Source organism: Culex quinquefasciatus, chromosome 3 (genome assembly GCF_015732765.1).
Source record: "Culex quinquefasciatus strain JHB chromosome 3, VPISU_Cqui_1.0_pri_paternal, whole genome shotgun sequence".
Taxonomy (NCBI): domain Eukaryota; kingdom Metazoa; phylum Arthropoda; class Insecta; order Diptera; family Culicidae; genus Culex; species Culex quinquefasciatus.
In genome coordinates, this window is record NC_051863.1 from 19062003 (window position 1) to 19081066 (window position 19064).

The window sequence follows — 19064 nt, forward strand, 5'->3', positions numbered from 1 at the left end:
TTATTCTTCATTTTTCAATTCTTCATGTTCAATTCTTCAGTTTTAATTCTTCATTTTTTATTCTTAATTTTTTATTCTTAATGTTTTTTTTTTTCATTTTCAATTCATCATTTTGAATTCTTTATTTTTAATATTTAATTCTTCATTTCGTATTTTTAGGTTATCGTTTTTTATTCTTCATTTTTAATTCTTTATTTTTAATCCTTCATTTTTAATTCTTCACTTTTAATTCACTATTTTGAATTCTTCACTTTTAATTCTTCATTTATAATTCTTTATTTTTATCCTAATTTTTAAATTATATTTTTCCATTCTTGATTTTGGAATCTTCATTTTTAATCTTAATTTTTTTTCTTCGTTTTTATTCTTAATTTTTTAATTCTTCATTTTCAATTCTTCATTTTTAATTCTTCATTTTTAATTCTTCATTTTTAACTCTTTATTTTTAATTTTTCTTTTTAATTTCATCATTTTTTAATATTTATTTTGAATTCTGAATTGTTAATTCTTCATTTTTAATTCCTCATTTTTAATTTTGTATTTTTAAACCTTCATTTTTAGTTTTTTATTTTTTATTTTTCATTTTTAATGCTTCATTTTTTATTCTGTATTTTGGACTCTTCATTTTCATTCTTTATTTTGGACTCTTCATTTTTATTATTGTTTTTATTCTTCGTTTTTTTCTTCATTTATTAATTTTTCATTTTGTATTCTTCATTTTCTAAATTTTCATTTCTAATTTTTCATTTTTAGTTTTTCTTTTTAAATACATCATTTTATCATTTTTTTATTCTTTATTTTGAATTCTTAATTGTTTATTCTTCATTTTTAATTACTCAGGTTTTTTTTTGTATTTTCAATCCTTCATTTTTAGTTTTTTCAATTTTTCATATTCAATTCATCATTTTTTATTCTTGATTTTTGACTCTTCATTTTCAATATAAATTCTTTATTGTTCATTTTTTATTGCTTAATTTTTTATTTTTCGTTTTTTTCATTTATTAATCCATAATTTTTCTAATTCTTCTTTTAAATTCTTAATTTTTAATTCTTAATTTTTAATTCCTAGTTTTTAATTCCTAATTTTTTATTCTTAATTTTTATTTCTTCATTTTATATCCTAAATTTTTTTCCTACAATTTATTTTCTTTTTTTTAATCTTTATTTTTCATTCTCTGTTTTTCATTTTTAATTTTTCATTTTTCGTTTTTAATTCTTCATTTTTAATTCTTCATTTTTAATCCTTCTTTTTTAATTTTTCATTTTTAATTATTTATTTTTAATTCTTCATTTTTTAATTATATTGCTCCATTTTTGATTTTGGACTCTTCATTTTTAATCTAAATTTTTTATTCTTCATTTTTAATTCTTCATTTTTAATTCTTCATTTTTAATGCTTCATTTTTAATTCTTCATTTTTAATTCTTCATTTTTAATTCTTCATTTTTAATTCTTCATTTTTATTTCTTCATTTTTAATTCTACATTTTGATTTTTTTTTAAATTCATCATTTTTTAATCTTTATTTTCAATTCTGAATTTTTAATTCTTCATTTTTAATTCCTCATTTTTAATTTTTCATTTTTAAATTTTCATTTTAATATCTTGTTAATTTTTAAATCTTCATTTTTAGTTTTTTATTTTTAATTTTTCGTATTTAATGCTTGATTTTTTATTCTTTATTTTTGGACTCTTCATTTTCATTCTTGATTTTGAACTCTTCATTTTAGATCAAAATTTTTTTATTCTTCGTTTTTTCTTCATTTATTAGTTCATCTTTTTTTATTCTTCATTTATAGTTCTTCATTTTTGATTCTTTATTTTTAAGTCTTCATTTTTCATTCATCTTTTTCAATTATTTTTTTTTTAATTCTTTATTTTTTACTCTCAATTTTTAATTCTTAATTTTTAATTTTTGAGTTTAATTTTTTTATTTCAACGATTTTAATTCTCAATTTTTATTTCTTCATATTTAATGCTAAATTTTTAATTCCTAATTTTTAATTCCTAATTTTTAATTCTTAATTTTTAATTCCTTGTTTTTAATTCCTAATTTTTAATTTTTAATTCTTCAATTTTAGTCTACAATTTTTATTTTAAATTTTTTATTCTTGATTTTGGACACTTTATTTTTGATTTAATTTTTTTATTCTTCATTTTTTTATTCTTCAATCATAATTCTTGATTTTTTAATCTTTATTTTTAATCTGTAGTTTTGATTTTTTCATTCGTTGCAATTTTCTTCCAAAATTTACTTAATGTTTTAAAATGACATTTTAGATTTCCCTTTCGTTTTCCTGCTTGAAATCACGCCTACCCCTTACTTTAATCACTGCATCGCTTAATTTGATTTGCGGCCGAAATAACTGAGGTCGGCCCAGGCCGGATCATTCCGAACCGTCAGAGAGAGTCAAGTTCATTAATTGGATGAAAAACGGGGGCCTGATTTATTGGTCGCGTCCCCCCCCCCCACCCTTGTCCTTTTTTGCCAACCCCGGGATAATATGCTTAATTTGTGGCCATTAGTCGAGTGCGCTTAATCGGCGTCCATTTTAAATTATTGGGCGAAATCGATTACAGAATGGTTGTGCGAGCGTTTTACAGCGAGAATTTTTCCTCCGCCGGGAAGAGAAAACTAATTTATTAATCATGACCACCAGTTGAGGTGGCGGGGCAAGGGGGTTGGACTCAAATTACGTCACATAAAACTTTATTTATAAAAAAATTTGTTTTGCAAACTTCATCAAACTAAAATCCTTAATCAAACAAAATCCACGTAATTTCTACATGATTTCAACTGTAAACGAGGTGAGCTTCACGCTTCGAAAGATTCGCGAAAGTACCCGCAAGGATTACGACCGTTTATTAGTGGTAAAGTGCCCCAAATTGAAATTACTTGGCTGGACGCGTTTCTCATGCTAATTACGTAATTACGGAATTTAACTTTGCGGGTGCTTGCGAAAGGGTGAAAACCCTTTTCCCACTGAATTAACTTCGTTTTTTAAAGCCTACATTTTTTCTGATGTAACTTTTTTCCCTTTATTTTCAGGACCAGTTTAACTAGGATCAATTGAACGAAAAAAAAAATCGGTATGTCTAGTTTTGAAGGAAAAATCAATTGAACTGCCCTCTTTTTCCCTTTTCCGTTGCTGGTTTTTTTTCGGGAAGCATTTAATGGGAAAATTCCACCGAGTTTGGAGGACACTCCGGGGCCGCCAGGAATTTAATATTGAACGGCGGTGGTACCGTTGACAGTCAGTTTGGGTGAAAAATGCTGCGAATAAAACAGATCGGTTGGAATTGCGTCGCGTTTTTTGTTCATTGTTGCTGCAGGAATTCAGAAATATCAATCGTACGCAGGGATGGAATAATCGCGAAAAAATCAATTTCGCTTGCGAATTTTCTTCACCCGCGAAAGAGAGAGGAGGCAAATCACGCAAATTCTCCAAGAAAATCAATCTACTGATGATTTTTTTTTTAATTTCCTTGTCAGGACCACTTAAAGTCATTTATTTCACTTTGTTTACACACATTGCCCATCTACAAAATGTTACAGGTCATTTTTCGACGTGTGACGTTACACTTGCAAGTGTAGTAGTGAAAAAGATGTGCCGCCAAATAATCATGATGATGATTTTTTTTCGTTTTTTTTACCGATCTTTCGTGCGCGAGAGAGGAGAGCATGCTCCATTTGGATTTTTTCTCTTGATGAACATCCAAAGATTTTCTTTTGATGATGATTATTCCATCGCTGATCGTACGGTTGTGGTTTTGCTTTTCCGAGCAAAGTTTAATTTGAAATTGAAGGTTAAATCACCAAACATGCAGATTGTGGAAAACCGAACGTAAAAAGTAATTTACAAGTTTAGGAACTTTTGCGAATTTAAAGAACTGATAAATAAATAAAAACATGATTTCTTCGTATTGATAAATATGCAAAATGACACAGTAAAAAAGTATTATTTTTTAAGTTTTAAGTTGAATTGTCAATCTTATACATTTTCAGAGACAAATCTTTTCTGGCACAAAATCTTTTAAAACTCTCTATGCAATAGGACTTTCAGAATTCAAAATGTTTGTTTGTATAATTCTACGATTCAAAAAATCAAACCTATAATGCCAATGAAGTTTTGAATTTCTTTAGTTATTCTCAATAGCATCATTCGAAAAAGATGTTTTTGGAAATTTGAAAATCGAGTAATAAATCGTTGTCACTTTCAATACACATTTTTTCCCAGTTCTATTGTTTTGTCTCCAAAAAATTAAGAATTTTATATGAGCAAAATTTTAAAGTACAACTCAAGAGTTTTATTTAGAAAGGTCCTATTTAACATATAAAAACAAAAACGTTTAAGATCTTTTCAAAAAAATCTATAGTTTTTCTTTTCATTTCTTTTCTATTTTTTTTGTAATTAATACGCAAAATGACACAGTAAAAAAGTGTAATTTTGGAAGATTGAAAATTTAACATTTTTAGAGTTAAAATTACAAAACTTTTCTGTTACAAAATCTTGTAACAGGTTTTTCTTAACTGTGTACATTTCAGAACTCGTAGAAAATCAATCTAAAAAAATAATTTGTTTGTATAATTTAATGATTCAAATAATCAATTTAATAATTCCACTGAATTTTTGAATTTTTTAGTTTTTCACATTTGCATCATTCGAAAACGATGCTGATTTTTTAAATTTGAAAAAAATATCCATTTTTGCAATCAAACAAAATATTAATAAGTCGTTGTCACTTTGAAAAAAAAAAAGTTTTTCACCCAATTCTTTTTTTTTTGTCTCTAAACAATTATGAATTTTTAGTAAGTAGAATTTTAAAGTTCAATTATATAGTTTTATTTGAGAAGGTCCTATAAACATATAAAAATAGCTAATAAGGTCGTTGCAAATATTTTTCAAAGTTTATGTCGCTCCCCTGTCGCTTCCATGAAAATAGAAATCTAATCAACTGAAAATAATCTAAAATGCATTTTTCTGCAATGATAATCATATTTAGCATGTTTGGGCTTGTTTAGAAATGTTTTGAATTTTTATGAAATTGCAATGTACAGCACCGTAACAAAATTATTTTTCGCAAAAAATAAAATTTTCGTCAATACTTACTCATTAGTCGAGGGACATAAACTTCAAAAAATGTTTCCAACGGCCTAAGATCTTTTTTAAAAAATGTATAAGTTTCCTTTGCTTTTTTGTACGCGGTAAAATAATTTTTAATTTAGAATATTGTCAATTTGATAGATATTGAAAAGCTATTTTTAATGAAACTTTACCGTGATTTATGTTGAAAACGGGCAATTTTTCATAAAAAGTTGTAAATTTACTCATTTTTCTAAGCAATACTAAATTTTGTCACATCTACAAATTCGGCTGATTTCAACCTTTTTTATTTTTGTTGATTTGGCCTTCTCTGTGACCAAAGAAGCCTTTTTGTGTCATTCATTTGTTCACCCATACAAGTCTTCGTACAATTTTGGCACAAAGTTAAAAAAAATCATGATAATATTACATCTGGGAATGGGTACATCGTTTATGTCAGGGAAAATGTGTAATTTTGCCACTTTTCTGGTGTAATGTCACTTTTTCAGTCTAAATTGAGGTAAAATTACAACATAAAAGAAGTAACATTTAACCTTCCAAAATAACACCTTCTGAGTTAACATTTTTTTTGTGCAGCTGATCATACAAAATTGGTCCGTAAATATTAGAAAAACTGTAACTTTTGAAGGAATTTTCTGATCGATTTGGTGTCGTCGGCAAAGTTTTTTATGTATTGATTAGGACTATTCAAGAAAATAGGTACACGGAAAAAATATTACCATTTTTTTAAATTATTTATTTATACAAATACTGAATTTCCCAAAATCCGTATATTTTATTTTCGAGATTTTTTTAAATGTTTCAGGAAACCAAAGCACGCAACATTTGAGTAGGTAGGAAGTTTGATCAAACAATTTTATCACCAAGTTATTATTTTTTTTTTTTGAAAAAATAGTTATTTCACAGACCCAAAATCAGACCGAAATAAAACATAACATTTTTTTAACAAATTTTTCAGATTGAATTTGTAATCGAACAGTACTTTTACAGTTTTTTTTTTGAAAAAGTGGCTTGTTTTTAAGATATAGAAACCGAGAGTTAGATTTAAGTGAAATATTTGCAATTTTTCGATTTGTAAAAATAATGACCATGGCTGACCATTTCTGAAAGTATCTTTTTGAAAGTTTCAGAAAATTTGCTATAAAATTGTCTAAGAGACATTGAAGACTAGACCTCTGGTTGCTGAGAAACAGCGGCTTAAGGGCCCACATCAGCCGGGGAAGTTGTTCTCTTCTTCTTCAAAAAATGTTGCATGCGACATCACGAAGAAATGTCGTGCAACGTTTTGAGGTGGTTGGATTGTTCTGTAGAGTGATTTGAAGATGGTTGATTGAAATACCTTTCAACCATTATTGGTTTAGTACACTTTTTTGTAATAATTCGTGATTTTACAATATTTTTTTGAATATTCTGAAATAATGCAACACAAGTGCAACAAGCAATTCAGTTGCGCAGCGCAAAAATGGCAACAGCGCACCATTCTTGGCTGCTGCTGCTGCACACGGCCAGCACAAAGCGAAGACAAAGGAACGTTATAGGGTAGACTTCACATTTTAGCTCTCTATTATGAAAATACATTTTAGAAAGTTGATATTTTTCATCAACATTTTTACTAACAATTCAAGAAAACTTAAATTTTCTAAGTCTTACTCAAACAACCCTCCATTTTCTAATGCCGATATCTCAGCAACGAATAGTTGGATTTTAAATGTTTAAAAAAAATATACATTCGTGAAATTATCAGATCTTTTTGAAAACGTATTTTTGAATATTTTGAATCAAGCCTGTTATTTCAAAAGAGCGTAATATTAAATGTTTTGCCCTGTTGAAATGTTAGTCTTGTTTATGTTATTCATGTTTGAAAGAATGGAGAACTACACACAAAAAACACCAAGCAAGAATAGTTTGGTTTTTGTTTCTAGTGAATAAATTGACCAAATATTTTTAAGAAGGAAGTTTTTTTTTCAAAATTGAAAAAATTTCTGTCAAACGACAGAATGGAAATAAAAAAAACTCAAAAACTCAAAAATATTCTAGAATGTTTTATTTGACATTTGAAAAAAAAATATTGCAACTATCAAGAAATTATGAGAAAAAATGCATTATGAAAAAATCCCTTTAAAATGTTAATAAAAATTCACATCAAATTTTTGAAAAAAAAAAAAAACAAATTTAAGAAGTTGGACTCAAAAAACTGGTCATCTGGAATGAAAAACTCAAAAAAATATTACAAATAGAGAGAATAGATTGCTTTTGGAAAATCAAAAACTCACATTTTTTTTTTAAAGAGCTGCTCAAATTTGGTAGGTTGATAAATATTTCAGGATTTCAAGGACAATTAAGAAGAACAACTCTCTACGAAATCGGCCGATTCCGACCATTTTTTTTGTATTTTTTTTATTTGACTCAAACTTTGTGGGGGCCTTCCCTATGACCAAATAAGCTATTTTGCGTTATTGGTTCACCCATACAAGTCTCCATACAATTTTGGCAATTGTCCATACAAAAATGGTATGTAAATATTCAAACAGCTGTTACTTTTGACTGAATTTTCTGATCAATTTGGTGTCTTCGGCAAAGTTGTAGGTATTGTTGAGGATTTTTGAGAAACATTGACATTTCCAAAAAAGTGTCCACGTGGTTTGTGGATGGTCCCTTATGTATTTCCAATTTTTGACATTAGACCATTTGTTCATTCGACCTTATATCTTTCGACCATTTGTCACACATCTGGTCCAGGCACGGTCAAAAAGACATTTCAATGTTTTATACGACTTTTTGAATTGTCAGGTTTGTCTTTTTCATCCTCAAAACTATTTTTTATTACACGGATAGAAATCCTGTAAGCATGTTCGGTAACTCTATGTTTTCGAATTCGTAAATATTGAAATGTTTCCAAAATCGTCAACAATTTTTCCAATTTCGAACAACAATTTTGTCGATTTTCAACAACAATAACATCGAAATCGAGAAAAACTTTGACGATTTTGAAAACATTTCAATGTTTACGAATTTGGAAACATAGAGTTACCAGATATGTTTACAAGATTTCTATCCGTGTAAAGCCCCCCTAAAAGGTTATTGAGTTGCATCCTAAGAGAGTTAAAATAGGTAAAAAAAACAATGAGGTATTATTTTTTGATAATATTAGTTCTGCTATTTTTCCGAAAATTTTAATTTTTGGAACTACAGTCATGTCTCGGTTTTGCACTGCCCCGGTTTTGCACCGTTCAGCTGCCTCGGTTAAGCACGGCCCAGAGCTTAACTGAAGCACAGAGCTTATGGAATGTTGGCTATATTGGAGACATTGGCTTTAATCGTATGAAAAATCATGCAAACATCAAAAAATCATAGTGTTTTGGAAACGGGATGATGTCAGTTATCCTTTAAAATTATTATTTCATGAAAATTTTCACAATTTACGTATTTTTTCTGTATTTCAAAAATCCATTTTTTTTTCTAAAGAATCCAAAAATATATTGTTATTGCAATATGGTTATCAAATGATCAGGTTTTTTTCATACATTTTGGATGTAATAACAACATTTTTAGAAAATACTCAAAATTTTCACAAAACTACGTCTTTTTGAAAAAAAAAAACTCCGAGTTTCAATTTTTACAATATGGGTATCAAACGATCGGGATTTTTTCATACATTTCGAATGTAATAACAACATTTTTAGAAAATAATCAAAATTTTCACAAAACTACGTATTTCCGAAAAAAATACTCAAAATTTCCGTTTTTATAATGTAGGTATCGAACGATCGGGATTTTTCATACATTTCGAATGTAATAACAATATTCTTTGAAAATACTCCAAATTTTCACAAAACTACGTATTTTCGAAAAAAAATACTCAAAATTTCCGTTTTTACATTGTGGGTATCAAACGATCGGGATTTTTTCATACATTTCGAATGTACTAACAATATTTTTCGAAAATACAAAAAAAAATCACAAAACTACGTATTTTCGAAAAAAAAATACTCAAAATTTCCGTTTTTATAACGTGGGTATCAAACGATCGGGATTTTTTCATACATTTCGAATGTAATAACAATAAAAAAATGCATTTTCGAAATACAGGAAAAATACATTCATGATTTCGAGAATTGACTTTTTCCATGTACCTTAACATGGCTAAGGTCACCTTCCACAACAAACATTTGTTAAGCTTTTGGACTTGAGTCGGTTCAAAATACTTAATTATTCAAGTGAAGCAAACAAAAATAGTTACAATTCACCACTCCACAATTTTCTCAAAACTAAACTCAGGTCAAGGTTCATCCCAGGTAGATTCCGGCAAATAACCTGCTGCACTCGTATCCCAACTAAAATTACCTCCCATAGCAACAGTGCGCAGTACAGGTGAAAATTACACCCCCTTCGTCACACAGGTGCGCTGCAGCTGCTCGTAAAATATATGTGAAAACCCTGCCAGCCTGCCCGACTGGCTCAGACAGCCTGAGCCTGAGTTCTGTTGGGTTCAGCAGCAGCAGCATATTCCCATCAGGGAACTTCCCACATCCGGTTCGGTTAACCGACTTTCGATAATAAAATAGTGCTCCTGACGCCTCTCGGCCACACAAAACTCACTCAGGACTCGGGGAGTCCGGGAGCTGCCATCAAAGGCCGGTCCCGTTCTCCGTTTTGCCACAATTCCCAGTGCTCGGAACAAGTTGTTGTGCCAACGTCGGTCGATGCAACTGACAAGCCGGAGAGTTAGAGTCGTTTGCTGTCACACTGATGCTGCAGGTTACAGTGGGGTCGTGCTTTTGAGACACCTTTGAGAAAAAAAATCTTTCCGCAACCAGGGATCGAACCTGCTTGCTCAAAGTGCACGATGTTCCTCGTCATGCTGTACTGCACACGTGTGCACACACACACACGTGGGAGGTTTTTTCCCATTTTCCCATCACCACCACCAGCTGCAGGTTAGTTTGGTGGTGGCATGGGGATATGGAGGATAGAGGAGGTAGGGAAAGTCGAGGCAATGATTTGGAAAATTACTTTGACTTTTCAACTGTGTCCCAGATAGCTTTATGAGCCATGTGCCGTTCGTGTGTGTGTTTGTGTGTGGATGATGCTTTTCATTCCCATCATAAAACACGACTCTGAAAGCAGGGAACGGGTCTGAGAAGTGAAGAAGGGGAATTGGCAGGAGAAGGGCGAACAGAAGAGCTTGTAGATGCTTTTGTAGGGTGGAAGGACGTTACATAGGAGAAATTATGGGAATAGTGTGATTAATTTGAATTATTTTTGTATTTTTTTAAAGGACAGACATACCATCTTGCAGGCAGCCAAATTTACTACAAGTTTTTCTTTGACCACATTTTGAAATGAAGCAATGGTTTCGAGATACAGCAATATTTAAATTACGGAAAACAAAAATGTTTTATTAACTTACGACCTTCTCAAATGTCATTCTTGAGGAAAAGCAAGAGGAAATTTTCACAAAATACTTTATTTTAAGAATGTACTCAAATGTACTTGATAATTTCCAGTAAGGGTACCAAAAGATACAAATTATGTAAGTGTTTTCAAAAAATACCGTATTTTATAAAAATGTTCAAACTTTGATATTCTTGATATGTAGGCTTAGTGATTTTCACGCTCGAAAATTGCAAATTTCACGGGGACCTCAATTTCAAAACACAAAATTTCACGCCAATTTCACGGCACGTGAATAATGTTAAAAGAAACTACTTTTTATGCTTCATTATGTATTCTCATTTATTGAACTACTTTTTTTTGTATTCTACTAATAATTGCTTCATTTTATTGAATTTCATATCAAAGCAATATTTAACAATCTTGTCCAGCCAAAATGAGTGAAATATTTTTTTTGCTTCATTTAGCACATTAAAAAAATTTTAAGTTGAAATTTTTATTTAAAACGAAAACAAAAAAAGGTTTTTTTAACTTTCACGGGAATTATTATAAAATCAAACAGGACTCAGTATAACCTGAAATATTTTTAAAAGTGGATTTCAAACATTAAAAATATCTTCATTTAAATTAGAATAAAACAAAGCTTGATTCTTTTAAACTATACCCATCAAATTAAAAAGGAGAAAAATTTGTATTTGTATAAAAATATTAAGGCTGTTACAAATATTTTTAAAAGTTTTTGTCACCCCCCCCCCCTCTAAAATTGGCCCGAAAAATCAGGGGGCAAAAAACATATTTTTACAATAAACTTCAAAATTTCAATGAAAATTCAAGTGCAACCAGCTGAAATCAAATTAAAATACATTCTCCTGCGTTTAAAATCATTTTTAGTATGTTTGGGTTTATTAAAAAATCTTAAGGTTTTTTGAAAATTTTCGATGCAAAATCTTTTTTTTCGATACAATTTTTGATTTTGTCAGATCTTAGATTTTTTGAAAACTAATGATTGCAAAACAACTGATCTAGTGTAAAATGCATTTTAAAACACTTTTTTCATTTAAATATGAAGACTATGGCTTGTTATTTAAATTTTTATATTTTTTTATTTTTTTGCCCCCCCCCTTGACCTCGGCCAGGGCCGAGGGACAAAAACTTTTTTAAATATTTGCATCGGCCTAATAAATGCAGTAAGTTTCTAAAAAAACTGAAAAATCTGAACAATTCTTCAAATGGTTAATATGAAGCATATCAATTGTAAACTTAAAAAAATACTGAAATAGTCTGTGCGGATGAATTATTTATTATGTTGTTATTTTGAAAAAAAATAAAATATTTGAGAAAATTGATAAATTTCACAAATTTGACGCCGTTTACGAAATCGTCAAAAAATCACTGTTTCATAAGATTGTTTTATTTTGATTTAAGTTTGATAAATCATTTTGTGAAATATCGTTACATTTTCACACAAACTAGAAATTTTACGGGATTTCACGAAAAAATCCAAATTTCACGGATTTCACGCAGTCTGCGAAATCGTGAAATTTCTCTAACCCTAATGATATGGTTAGGCTGGTTCAAATATTTTTAAAAGTATTTGTCACCCCCCCCCCCCCATCTCAAAATCGTCCTGAAAAATCAGAGGAAAAAAAAATATTTTTTCAAAAAAATCTATATTTCAATAAAAATTCATGTGCCGAATATTTTCATTGAAATTTTGAAGTTTTTTGAAAAAAATATTAAAGGTGTGTATGGGATCTTTTTAAGTATGTTAAGATTTATTCAAAAATCATTTAATTTTTTTTAAATTTTCGATGAACAGTAGCGCACATGACGTAGAAATTTAGCTGATGTTGAAATGTTGAGATTATGGCTTGTTTTTTCAATTTTATTTTTTTAAATTTCATTTTTAAATTTTATTTTTAAATTTTATTTTTCAATTTTGATTTTATTTTTTATCATGTTGAAAATTATGAAAATTTGAGTATTTTCTTGAAATATGTTATTTTGAGAAAATTTTAGATTATTTTTCAGACAACTCTAACAAGTGAAAACACCTCATTGTTTGTTTCCTAAATTGTGTTTTTTTAAATTATAGTTTTATCAAGAAATGCGGTATTTTGTGATTTTTTTTCATTATTTTAACATTATTTTTTTTCATTTAAATGTTGAGACTATGGCTCGTTATTATTTTTTTTAATTTAAATTTATTTTTTTTCATGTTGAAAATTTTGAAAATTTGAGTATTTTCTTGAAATATGTTATTCAGAGCAAATTTGAGATTATTGCTAACACAACTCTAACAAATGAAAATGCGTACAAAATTTGTGATCCAAATATTTTTTTTTTGCAAATTTTAGTTTTTTCAACATAAAGTGTTTTGAAAAATCGACATAAACTTTGAAAAATATTTGTAAATTTGAAAAATTATTTCTCCAAATTGTAGTTGTTGCGAAGTTGATACCCATCGATGTTCGAGAATTAAACAAATTTTTCACAAAATTACGGACTTTCGGAAAGTAATGAAAGTTTTTCTTACCATAGGGTAATCAAATGATCGGGAACTGTTTGCACCTTTCGGAAACATTATTGTTTTAAGTACTTAAAAAAATCACAGCTACGTATTAAAGAACAAAACAATAGTAACAGTCCAGAATCTCTCAGAAGCCTTGGAAAAAATCTCTTTTGATAATTAGTTGTGATTTTTTTAAGTACTTAAAACAATAATAATCCAATAATCGATCCAAATTTTTATTTTCTTGTTTGTTGATAGCTCGAATATGACTTCAATAATACTCTAAGGAAGCTTATAATTTTCAAATCCAATGGAGCTCAAAATGACAGTAATGAAATATTGAAAAAAAAAAAAATCATTTGGCATGCAAACAGGCATTCTATCACTGAAATTTTCATAAAATGAGAACGCAGTAAAGCAATAAAATGAAATAATACGAAATTTGTTTTTTTTGTCGCTATTCTATTATCCACAATTTTTCCGAGAAATGCTCAAATGTTCTGAGAATTTTAATTTTAACAATATGAAAAGCAATTTGAAAGTTTTCACAAAATTTGTATTTTAGAATTTTTAGAAAAAAAAAATAATTCAAAATTTCGGTCAAGGAAATTTGCATACATTTGAATTTAATATTTATGCAAAAATCTTGAATTTTCCAGAACATCGTTTTTTGTGTTCTGAAAAAAAGGAGTACTTTTTCGAAATTACGTAGTTTTGTGATATTTTGTAATTTTTATAAAAAAAAATAAAATTACATACATGAGCAATTCTCTACGAAATCGGTCTTTTTTCTTCAATTTTAATTTTTGTATTTTTTAATCCGACTGAAACTTTTTTGGTGGCTTCGGTATGCCCAAAGAAGCCATTTTGCATCATTAGTTTGTCCATATAATTTTCCATACAAATTTGGCAGCTGTCCATACAAAAATGATATGTGAAAATTCAAAAATCTGTATCTTTTGAAGGAATTTTTTGATCGATTTGGTGTCTTCGGCAAAGTTGTAGGTATGGATATGGACTACACTGGAAAAAATGATACACGGTAAAAAAATTTGGTGATTTTTTATTTAACTTTATCACTAAAACTTGATTTGCAAAAAACACTATTTTTAATTTTTTTATTTTTGATATGTTTTAGAGGACATAAAATGCCAACTTTTCAGAAATTTTCAGGTTGTGCAAAAAATCTTTGAGCGAGTTATGATTTTTTTAATCAATACTGATTTTTTCAAAAAATCGAAATACTGGTCGCAAAAATTTTTCAACTTCATTTTTCGATGTAAAATCAAATTTGCAATCGAAAAGTACTTTAGTAAAATTTTGATAAAGTTCACCGTTTTCAAGTTAAATCCATTTTTAGGTGACTTTTTTGAAAATAGTCGCAGTTTTTCATTTGGCCGGTGCGGTTCGGCTTTTTGACGCGCTTGTTTTTAGTTTGATTTTTATGTGTTTTTTGAAGTTTTTTTTGTCCGGAAAATGTCTGTCGTGGTGCCCAAAGTTGTGGTGTTGAAGCGGACAGTGGCGGTTTTCTAGAATTTACGGTTTTTATAGGGAAATAACGTATTTTTAAGTGTTGTTTTTGTGAACCATTTGCGTCCATTTTCTCCACGCGGAGACCGCAGCAAGAATATCACACCAATACATTGGTGATGCGTTGTGGTGTTCCGTGCAGAAAGTTTTGCGAGAACCCGACACGGCTCGACGAGCTGAGGGAGTGTTTCCAGGGAGGTTGCCACGTGATTATCCTGTCCCCTTTACAAGGAGTCCAGGTTCCCCCAGTCTAGGCCGGGGCTTTGTAGTCGCGGTAGAGGGGAGCATCAACGACGGACGGAGCAAGGGGCTAGGAAGTCTGAATGCGTGTGTAAGTGTGTGAACGCGTCGCTTTTGGCTGAATCAAAACAGTCGAAGCAGGCTTTACCTGAAGTGTGAGTGTATTGGTAGTGGTTGATGAATCACAAGAGATGGATTCTGCGGTGAATGTTTGACAACTAAGGAAGAGTGGAATTTTCCGTAAGGGCGAAATCGGGTTATACAGAGTTTAGAAGAAAGGTGCAGACTTAATTAGAGTGAAGTGAGAAGGAATTAGAAAAATCAGTCCGGATTTGTTAACTAAAAATATGAATGCTAAAAGTATGTCGCCGTAAAGTGGGTGGTGCCATCCCGGGGGAACATGGCAGCTACCTGTAATCTTCGATCGCTTTAAGCGACCATCCAATAGGCGCTGTGGAGGCGCTTATCAACTGCTATATGCCAAGGTGGATGCTGGATCTGGGTGAGAGCGTTCTATTTATATAAATACATTTGTTTTTATCTTTTCTTACTTTAATCAATTTTCCGAGTTCATGATAACACAATCAAGATATTTTGAATCGCGTTCATATTACCATAATTTGATTCGTATGTTGTCAATTTCGTGTTTATAAACCTTCTCATGATAAGAATTAGATTGGGTCAAGGGGGTGAAAGTGTGTGTGGCAGTGATTGTCACAGACAAGTGGAAATAATATTTATCAACTTTAAAAAAATGACAATCACAGTGAATCAAAGGAAATTCTTGGCGAAAGGGGAGTGAAATTCGAAAAGTGCAAAAACTTAAAATTGTCGCTCCTGAGAATCTGATCAGAATGCTGGCTGAAGACTCTTCAAATTAATCGCTTTAGTGATCAAAGCCAACAACCATCGACGCCATAGGATCCTGTGAATTTGGTGAGCTCGTTTTATGTTGTGTGTGTAGTATGTATGTGTATTGTGTGTGTGTGTGTTTGTGTGAGTGTGGGTGTGAGTGTGTAATTGGGTGAATGCAGTAAACCACAAACTTGTTACTTCCTAGGCAAAAATTTTCACGATTAAGTAGATGAAAATCGTTTATCGAAAGATACGCTAACATTTAGGATAGACCATTAGCGCTCGCTTTTGATTTTTTCGATTGTTAGTAGCGGGACCTCGCAGTGAGTAGTGCGGTGCCTGTGTGGACGCTCAGTCCTGTTTTTTCGTGTTATTTTCCATCTCTTTTGTGTCGCTGTTCGAGTGCATGGGGTGATTGGTCAGTATAATTAAATAATGGCATCAGTAGTGCGGTGCCTGTGTGGACGCGCAGTCCTGTTTTTTTTTTTTTCGTGCTATTTTCCGTCTCTTTTGAGTCGCTATTTGTGTACATGGGGTGATTGGATTTCTTCTTCTTCTTTTTTTTCATTTATTTTTTGTTCGCGCGTTCGTTGGCCGATGAATTTTATTTTTTTTCTCTTTATATAGTCTTCGATAGAAACGATCCGATTTTTGTTTTTTGAGACAAGCAAGTCGTATTGCTGGATTAAGTCCTTTCCATATCATCGAGGATCGGAAGGCACGTCGACGGATATGTCTTAAGGCTTATGATATAAAATAATTTTAATGAATGAAGCCCTTCCTACATCACCGTTGATCGGAAGGCACGCCGACGGAGAATTTCTGGAGAATCGCGGTCGAATTAATACTATTTTTAAATCCCTAGATAGGTATCTTTCCGCAGTCGGCTGCCTAAGATTTTTAAAATTTCAAACGATAAACAAATTGCTCATGGTCGCATCACCTACCACAGTGAATCCTGACCTCATACCCATCTTACTAACCCCTCAAAACTCATGTGATACTTTGTCGGAGACGCAGTCGATTTGGCGGTCCCATCACTCAAGTATCGGCTAACATTCCCATCCACTTCCCGTGTCTTACCACTGGTCGTGGCCGGCGTCGGTATTGATCAGCACGATAGGGACCTTTGAAAATTGCGAAGGGGTGATGATTGGTTCCTACTTTTCATCTGTGGTCCACGGAGCAATGTTTGGGGGTCCTGGTCAATAACGAAGTAGCAGCTACGGGTAGACACCAATGCTATGCTATGCTAATAGTCGCAGTTTTCATTTTTTTAAATTAGTGCACATATTTGCACACTTTTGGAAAAATATTTTTGAAAAGCTGAGAAAATTCTCTATATTTTGCTTCTTCGGACTTTGTTGATACAACCTTTAGTTGCTGAGATATTGCAATGCAAAGGTTTAAAAACAGGAAAATTGATGTTTTCTAAGTCTCACCCAAACAACCCACCATTTTCTAATGTTGATATCTCAGCAACTAATGGTCCGATTTTCAATGTTAATCTATGAAACATTTGTGAAATTTTCCGATCTTTTCGAAAAAAATATTTTCAAAAATTTAAAATCAAGACTAACATTTCAAAAGGGCCAAACATTCAATATTACGCCCTTGTAAAATGTTAGTCTTGAATTGAAAATTTTGAAAATATTGTTTTCGAAAAGATCGCAAAATTTTACAAATGTTTCATATATTAACATTGAAAATCGGACCATCAGTTGCTGAGATATCGACATTGAAAAATGGTGGGCTGTTTGGGTGAATCAATCAACCTTTTTGCAATATCTCAAAAAAAAGTCCGAAGAAGCAAAATATAGAGAATTTTCTCAGCTTTTCAAAATATTTTTCCAAAAGTGTGCAAACATGTGCACTAATTTAAAAAAATGAAAAACTGCGACTATTTTCAAAAAAGTCACCTAAATATGGATTTATCTTGAAAACGGTGCACTTTATCAAAATTTTACTAAAGTACTTTTCGATTGCAAATTTGATTTTACATCGAAAAATGAAGTTGAAAAATTTTTGTGATCAATTTTCGATTTTTTGAAAAAATCAGTATTGATTAAAAAATTCATAACTCGTTCAAAGATTTTTTGCACAACCTGAAAATTTCTGAAAAGTTGGCATTTTATGTCCTCTAAAACATATCAAAAAATAAAAAAATTAAAAATAGTGTTTTTTTGCAAATCAAGTTTTAGTGATAAAAAGTTAAATAAAAAATCACCAAATTTTTTTTACCGTGTATCATTTTTTCCAGTGTAGTCCATATCCATACCTACAACTTTGCCGAAGACACCAAATCGATCAAAAAATTCCTTCAAAAGATACAGATTTTTGAATTTTCACATATCATTTTTGTATGGACAGCTGCCAAATTTGTATGGAAAATTATATGGACAAACTTATGATGCAAAATGGCTTCTTTGGGCATACCGAAGCCACCAAAAAAGTTTCAGTCGGATTAAAAAATACAAAAAAAATCGAATGACCGAAATCTCAGAGAACTGCTCAGCTGACATGATACCGATTACAAAACACAATAATTTTAAGAAGTTTGGATGATTTTTCAAAAAGTGGTACGATGTTTTTACAAAAAAAAATTTCCTAGCACTATTGCAGCCTTACCTTGGGTGAGTAAGGAAAACGTCCCGTACGTCAAGAAACTGAACTTCACGAGTTGATCGATCCGCACCACCGGGCAAACCGTTCAAGCCTGCAACCGCGCGCGCCCGTCAAACCCGGAAAAGGTCTTCAAGCCAAAGACGTCTGATGCACCAGAGCACATCAGAACACATCCGTTGCCATTGAGCTATCTTGTCGTATTTAAAAGTAATTGAATTTAAAAATTTCAAGAAATTCACCCTGAAATTTCGCCTGAACCAAAAGTCACCAAGATCGACTTGCGTCAACCTAGCACAACGGCAACGATATATCAAGCCAAACTAATCACATCAGGTGCCGCCGGGGGTGGTGCATTCAGTGTGTGTGTGTGTGTGCAAGTGCAGAGGATATCAACTCAGGAATAACCCGACAGATAGAGTTATTAAAGGACCTTCCCGTGGGTCTGCGATTGAAGTCAATATCCTTCCAGCAATATCCCTCGAGGACGTTCAGACTTGCTCTAAAGACGAGTTTGTGTGTGAGTGTGTGTGTGTGTGCACGTGTGTGATATAGCGGTCCAGATAGTCGACGGTTCCAATATGGATTACTAAATTATGAAAGGAACCGATAGGGAGTGCCACTCTTCGATTGACACTAGCGATAAAATGTTATGAAGACAATATGATGGTTGGATGGTTGGAAAATTTCCAACGTTGAACCATTCCAAAGCGGTGGCAATATATTGGCTTCTTTTACGCAATTCTATTTCGCAGCAATTTATAGGCGATGATCTGGTGTAAAAAATGTTTTTAATAAGACCTAACT

The 19064-nt window shown here is 31.0% G+C and overlaps 1 protein-coding gene across 4 annotated transcripts in view; it reads left to right on the top strand.

Annotated features, from left to right (window-relative positions):
- Positions 1 to 19064, top strand: part of LOC6047519 (high affinity cGMP-specific 3',5'-cyclic phosphodiesterase 9A) — a 431410-nt gene that overhangs the window by 231113 nt on the left and 181233 nt on the right. For 3 of the 4 annotated variants that reach the window (XM_038265184.1, XM_038265185.1, XM_038265182.1), the window contains exon 4: positions 3049 to 3089. The exons of the other annotated variant lie outside the window; for it this stretch is intronic. The gene's annotated coding sequence lies outside the window, so the exon portion shown is untranslated. The remainder of the gene's footprint in view (positions 1 to 3048; positions 3090 to 19064) is intronic. 4 annotated transcript variants of the gene reach the window in all.